Source organism: Nerophis lumbriciformis, unplaced genomic scaffold, assembly GCF_033978685.3.
Source record: "Nerophis lumbriciformis unplaced genomic scaffold, RoL_Nlum_v2.1 HiC_scaffold_56, whole genome shotgun sequence".
Classification (NCBI taxonomy): domain Eukaryota; kingdom Metazoa; phylum Chordata; class Actinopteri; order Syngnathiformes; family Syngnathidae; genus Nerophis; species Nerophis lumbriciformis.
In genome coordinates, this window is record NW_027316598.1 from 262,501 (window position 1) to 270,000 (window position 7,500).

The following is a 7,500-nucleotide window of genomic DNA, read 5'->3' on the forward strand; positions in this document are numbered from 1 at the left end:
CAAATTAGTCCCTCTCCTCGCTGGAAGTCCAAAAAAAAGGCGGAAATTTGACTAAGTGCCTAGGAGGATGTCCCTTTAAGAAGGCCGACGTGCTATGGTTCTCCACCCGGGTCCGGAACTCAAAATTAGTCCCTCTCCTAGTTGGAAGTCATCAAAAAAAGGCGGAAATTTGACTAAGTGCCATCATTTTAGAGTACCAGGACTATAGTGGGGGAATTGGAGCCCTCTGGTGGACACTCGCTGCAAATGCACCCTGAATTAAAGACATTATTTCCAGTTCTTTTGGGGCCCTATTTTCAGGCGTAAATTTGACTAAGTGTCTAGGGGCATGTCCCTTTAAGAAGGCCGACCTGCTATGGTTCTCCACCTGGGTCTGGAACGCCAAATTAGTCCCTCTCCTCGCTGGAAGTCCAAAAAAAAGGCGTGAATTTGACTAAGTGCCTAGGAGGATGTCCCTTTAAGAAGGCCGACGTGCTATGGTTCTCCACCTGGGTCAGGAAAGCAAAATTGTCCCTCTCCTCGCTGGAAGTCCAAAAAAAAGGCGTGAATTTGACTAAGTGCCTAGGAGCATTTCCCTTTAAGAAGGCTGACGTGCTATGGTTCTCCACCCGGGTACGGAAAGCAAAATTAGTCCCTCTCCTCGCTGGAAGTCCAAAAAAAAAGGCGTGAATTTGACTAAGTGTCTAGGAGGATGTCCCTTTAAGAAGGCCGACGTCCCTTGGTTCTCCACCTGGGTACGGAACGCCAAATTAGTCCCTCTCCTAGCTGGAAGTAGTCAAAAAAAGGCGGAAATTTGACTAAGTGTCATTATTTTAGAGTACCAGGCCTCTATAGAAAAGTTTGGTTTTTTGTCTATGTGTCATCATTTTAGAGTACCAGGACTATAGCTGGGGAATTGGAGCCCTCTGGTGGACACTCGCTGCAAATGCACCCTGAATTAAACACATTATTTCCAGTTCTTTTGGTGTTCCCGGGGAATGAGAGGCCTTTTGTGGGCCAGAAAGAGTGGGGGACCCTTGGAGCCCCTATTTTCAGACAGTTTGGCTTATTTCGGTGACGCCGGGGCGTCCATCAGGTCTTCCCGGGGAATGAGAGGCCTTTTGTGGCCATATGTCAACAAAAGAGTGGGGAAATGGAGCCCTCCGGTGGACTCCCGCTGCAAATGCACCCCCCAAATTAAATACATTAATTCCAGGCCTTTTGGGGCCCTATATTCAGACGGTGTGTAGCCCTCCAGTGGACTCCCGCCTCCAATGCACCCCCCAAATTAAAGACATCACCCCCCAAATTAAAGGCATCATTTCCAGTTCTTTTGGGGCCCTGTTTTCAGACAGTTTGGCGTATTTCCTTGACGCCGGGGAGTCCTACAGGTGTTCCCGGGGAATGAGAGGCCTTTTGTGGGCCAGAAAGAGTGGGGAACCCTTGGAGCCCCTATTTTCAGACAGTTTGGCTTATTTCGGTGACGCCGGGGCGTCCATCAGGTCTTCCCGGGGAATGAGAGGCCTTTTGTGGCCATATGTCAACAAAAGAGTGGGGAAATGGAGCCCTCCGGTGGACTCCCGCTGCAAATGCACCCCCCAAATTAAATACATTAATTCCAGGCCTTTTGGGGCCCTATATTCAGACGGTGTGGAGCCCTCCAGTGGACTCCCGCCTCCAATGCACCCCCATAATTATAGACATCACCCCCCAAATTAAACACATTATTTCCAGTTCTTTTGGGCCCCTATTTTCAGACGGTTTGGCGTATTTCCTTGACGCCGGGGAGTCCTACAGGTGTTCCCGGGGAATGAGAGGCCTTTTGTGGGCCAGAAAGAGTGGGGAACCCTTGGAGCCCCTATTTTCAGACAGTTTGGCTTATTTCGGTGACGCCGGGGGGGTCCTTCAGGTCTCCCCGGGGAATGAGAGGCCTTTTGGGGCCATACATAGGTCAACAAAAGAGTGGGGAATTGGAGCCCTCCGGTGGACTCCCGCTGCAAATGCACCCCCCAAATTAAATACATTAATTCCAGGCCTTTTGGGGCCCTATATTCAGACGGTGTGGAGCCCTCCAGTGGACTCCCGCCTCCAATGCACCCCCATAATTATAGACATCACCCCCCAAATTAAACACATTATTTCCAGTTCTTTTGGGCCCCTATTTTCAGACGGTTTGGCGTATTTCCTTGACGCCGGGGAGTCCTACAGGTGTTCCCGGGGAATGAGAGGCCTTTTGTGGGCCAGAAAGAGTGGGGAACACTTGGAGCCCCTATTTTCAGACAGTTTGCCGTATTTCGGTGACGCCGGGGCGTCCGTCAGGTCTTCCCGGGGAATGTGAGGCCTTTCGTGGGCCATATTTTCAGACAGATTGGCCTGTTTCAGTGACGCCGAGGCGTCCATCAGGTCTTCCCGGGGAGTGTGAGGCCTTTTGGGGCCCTATTTTCAGACAGAAAAAAAAGAAAAGTAACCCTTACACTACAAATGACAGCGGGGAAACGCCCCCCCAGCAAAGTCACAGGGGAAGTGGGGTAGACAAGTGGAGAGTGTCTGGGGAAAAGTCCACAAAATGATCAAAAATCACACCCAGGTACGAGTGCCACAAGTCCCGCCGCGTCCCACCCGAGTCCGAGGTGCCCCCCACATGCCCAAAACGCACCCAGCAAAGGCGCACTGTGATTGGGAAGAAAAGTTGGAAAAGTGGGCAAAAGTCCGGAAAAATGACCAAAAACCACACCCAGGTTAGAGCCCCACACGTCCTGCAGTCGCACCCGAGTCCTGGGATGCCCAACATGTCCAAAAAAATCAAAAAAAGCCCAAAAAATCAAAAAAATCCCCGGGCCGTATCTTGGACGCCGGCGTACCGCGTTCGGCCCTCGTGCCGTAGTTTGGCGACCGATTGTAAAAATTTGCCGCGACCGGCTAGTTTTTTTCCTTGGAGTAAATAGAGAGTAGATCCAGCAGAAAATATGCACTATAAACAAAGAGAGGGAGTTTGGAGGGGGGCAAAAACGCCCTCTTGGAACTTTTGCAGCAGCACACATCAAACTAGCGGGGAGAAGGCATGCATAGCAAAAGTCCACGAAATGATCAAAAATCACACCCAGGTTCGAGTCCCACAAGTCCCGCCGCGTTCCACCAGTGTGCCTGACATGTCCACAACGCACCCAGCAAAGGCGCACTGTGAGTGGGCAAGAAAAGTTGGGAAAGTGGGCAAAAGTCCCGAATTTGATCCAAAATCACACCCAGGTTAGAGTCCCACAAGTCCCGCCGCGTTCCACCAGGGTTCCGGGGTGCCTACAATGTCCACAACTTACCCAGCAAAGGCGCACTGTGATTGGGAAGAAAAGTTGGGAAAGTGGGCAAAAGTCCCGAATTTTATCCAAAATCACACCCAGGTTCGAGTCCCGCAAGTCCCGCCGCGTTCCACCAGGGTTCCGGGGTGCCTACAATGTCCACAACTTACCCAGCAAAGGCGCACTGTGATTGGGAAGAAAAGTTGGGAAAGTGGGCAAAAGTCCCGAATTTGGTCCAAAATCACACCCAGGTTCGAGTCCCACAAGTCCCGCCGCGTTCCACCAGGGTTCCGGGGTGCCTACAATGCCTAAGACGCACCCAGCAAAGGCGCACTGTGATTGGGAAGAAAAGTTGGGAAAGTGGGCAAAAGTCCCGAATTTGGTCCAAAATCACACCCAGGTTCGAGTCCCACAAGTCCCGCCGCGTTCCACCAGGGTCTCGGGGTGCCTACAATGTCCACAACTTACCCAGCAAAGGTGCACTGTGATTGGGAAGAAAAGTTGGGAAAGTGGGCAAAAGTCCCGCATTTGGTCCAAAATCACACCCAGGTTCGAGTCCCACAAGTCCCGCCGCGTTCCACCAGGGTTCCGGGGTGCCTACAATGTCCACGACGCACCCAGCAAAGGCGCACTGTGATTGGGAAGAAAAGTTGGGAAAGTGGGCAAAAGTCCCGAATTTGGTCCAAAATCACACCCAAGTTCGAGTCCCACAAGTCCCGCCGCGTTCCACCAGGGTTCCGGGGTGCCTACAATGTCCACGACGCACCCAGCAAAGGCGCACTGTGATTGGGAAGAAAAGTTGGGAAAGTGGGCAAAAGTCCCGAATTTGGTCCAAAATCACACCCAGGTTCGAGTCCCACAAGTCCCGCCGCGTTCCACCAGGGTTCCGGGGTGCCTACAATGCCTAAGACGCACCCAGCAAAGGCGCACTGTGATTGGGAAGAAAAGTTGGGAAAGTGGGCAAAAGTCCCGAATTTGGTCCAAAATCACACCCAGGTTCGAGTCCCACAAGTCCCGCCGCGTTCCACCAGGGTTCCGGGGTGCCTACAATGTCCACAACTTACCCAGCAAAGGTGCACTGTGATTGGGAAGAAAAGTTGGGAAAGTGGGCAAAAGTCCCGCATTTGGTCCAAAATCACACCCAGGTTCGAGTCCCACAAGTCCCGCCGCGTTCCACCAGGGTTCCGGGGTGCCTACAATGTCCACAACGCACCCAGCAAAGGCATCACACCCAGGTTCGAGTCCCACAAGTCCCGCCGCGTTCCACCAGGGTTCCGGGGTGCCTACAATGTCCACAACGCACCCAGCAAAGGCGCACTGTGAGTGGGAAGAAAAGTTGGGAAAGTGGGCAAAAGTCCCGAATTTGGTCCAAAATCACACCCAGGTTCGAGTCCCACAAGTCCCGCCGCGTTCCACCAGGGTTCCGGGGTGCCTACAATGTCCACGACGCACCCAGCAAAGGCGCACTGTGATTGGGAAGAAAAGTTGGGAAAGTGGGCAAAAGTCCCGAATTTGGTCCAAAATCACACCCAGGTTCGAGTCCCACAAGTCCCGCCGCGTTCCACCAGGGTTCCGGGGTGCCTACAATGTCCACGACGCACCCAGCAAAGGCGCACTGTGATTGGGAAGAAAAGTTGGGAAAGTGGGCAAAAGTCCCGAATTTGGTCCAAAATCACACCCAGGTTCGAGTCCCACAAGTCCCGCCGCGTTCCACCAGGGTTCCGGGGTGCCTGCCATGTCCACGACGCACCCAGCAAAGGCGCACTGTGATTGGGAAGAAAAGTTGGGAAAGTGGGCAAAAGTCCCGCATTTGGTCCAAAATCACACCCAGGTTCGAGTCCCACAAGTCCCGCCGCGTTCCACCAGGGTTCCGGGGTGCCTACAATGTCCACGACGCACCCAGCAAAGGCGCACTGTGATTGGGAAGAAAAGTTGGGAAAGTGGGCAAAAGTCCCGAATTTGATCCAAAATTATGCCCGGGTTGGAGTACCACGAGTCCGGCCGCGTTCCACCGGTGTCCCGGGGGTGCCTGGCATGTCCACAACTTACCCAGCAAAGGCGCACTGTGATTGGGAAGAAAAGTTGGGAAAGTGGGCAAAAGTCCCGAATTTGATCCAAAATTATGCCCGGGTTGGAGTACCACGAGTCCGGCCGCGTTCCACCGGTGTCCCGGGGGTGCCTGCCATGTCCACAACTTACCCAGCAAAGGCGCACTGTGATTCAGAAGAAAAGTTGGGAAAGTGGGGAAAAAAAGGACCGGGAAATATCCAAAATTATGCCCGGGTTGGAGTACCACGAGTCCGGCCGCGTTCCACCGGTGTCCCGGGGGTGCCTGGCACGTCCACAACTTACCCAGCAAAGGCGCACTGTCAGTGGGGAAGACCAAACATGTCTCGGATTTTTTCCAAGTACCTTAACGAGAGAGGCTAAAAAGCACCTGTTTTTACCTTCTCTCGTTGTTGTACTTAGAAAAAAAACGAGAAAATAAAAAATCTGGGTTTTTTTCTAAGTACCTTAACGAGAGAGGCTAAAAAAAACCATTTTTTACCTTCTCTCGTTGTTGTACTTAGAAAAAAAACGAGAAAAAAAATTTTCCCCATTCATTTCAATGGGAGTTCATTTTTTTTTTGGGATTTTTTCTAAGTACCTTAACGAGAGAGGCTTAATTTTTCACCTACTTTTTACCTTCTCTCGATTTTTCGTTTTTTACCTGGTCGACCAAAACACCTCCATCTCGTTACTATGTGCACCATGTCTGACAGGCTGAAATCACAGGGAACGCGTCCGAGTCAAAGTGAGCTATTTTCGGACACAAATATGGTGTTTTTCCCCTCTATCCTCTGGTTCTTTTTTCAAACTGATCTTCCAGCATCTGAGCGACAGGGGCTCATGCAGACACCTGTGTCCGCCCGAGGGGCGCCTTCCCGGACACATATATGGTGCTTCCCCCCTCTTTACCCCGGTCCTTTTTCAAACTGATCTTCCAGCATCTGAGCGACAGGGGCTCATGCAGACACCTGTGTCCGCCCGAGGGGCGCCTTCCCGGACACATATATGGTGCTTCCCCCCTCTTTACCCCGGTCCTTTTTCAAACTGATCTTCCAGCATCTGAGCGACAGGGGCTCATGCAGACACCTGTGTCCGCCCGAGGGGCGCCTTCCCGGACACATATATGGTGCTTTCCCCCTCTTTACCCCGGTCCTTTTTCAAACTGCTCTTCCAGCTTCTGAGCGACAGGGGCTCATGCAGACACCTGTGTCCGCCTAAGGGGCGCCTTCTCGGACACATTTTCAACTTTTCCCGCATGAATGAAATCCTGGAACTGATTCCACCCAGGTACTTAGGGCTTCCAGGGCTTGAGCGACAGGGGCTCTGTCCGGAGCGTGTGTCCGCCTAGGGGGCGCTGTCCCGGACACATTTTCAACTTTTCCCGCATGGATGAAATCCTGGAACTGATTCCACCCAGGTACTTAGGGCTTCCAGGGCTTGAGCGACAGGGGCTCTGTCCGGAGCGTGTGTCCGCCTAGGGGGCGCTGTCCCGGACACATTTTCAACTTTTCCCGCATGGATGAAATCCTGGAACTGATTCCACCCAGGTACTTAGGGCTTCCAGGGCTTGAGCGACAGGGGCTCTGTCCGGAGCGTGTGTCCGCCTAGGGGGCGCTGTCCCGGACACATTTTCAACTTTTCCCGCATGGATGAAATCCTGGAACTGATTCCACCCAGGTACTTAGGGCTTCCAGGGCTTGAGCGACAGGGGCTCTGTCCGGAGCGTGTGTCCGCCTAGGGGGCGCTGTCCCGGACACATTTTCAACTTTTCCCGCATGAATGAAATCCTGGAACTGATTCCACCCAGGTACTTAGGGCTTCCAGGGCTTGAGCGACAGGGGCTCTGTCCGGAGCGTGTGTCCGCCTAGGGGGCGCTGTCTCGGACACATTTTCAACTTTTCCCGCATGGATGAAATCCTGGAACTGATTCCACCCAGGTACTTAGGGCTTCCAGGGCTCGAGCGACAGGGGCTCTGTCCGGAGCGTGTGTCCGCCTAGGGGGCGCTGTCTCGGACATATTTTCAACTTTTCCCGCATGAATGAAATCCTGGAACTGATTCCACCCAGGTACTTGGTGCTTGAGCGACAGGGGCTCTGTCCGGAGCGCGCGTCCGCCTAGGGGGCGCTGTCTCGGACACATTTTCAACTTTTCCCGTATGAATGAAATCCTGGACCTCCG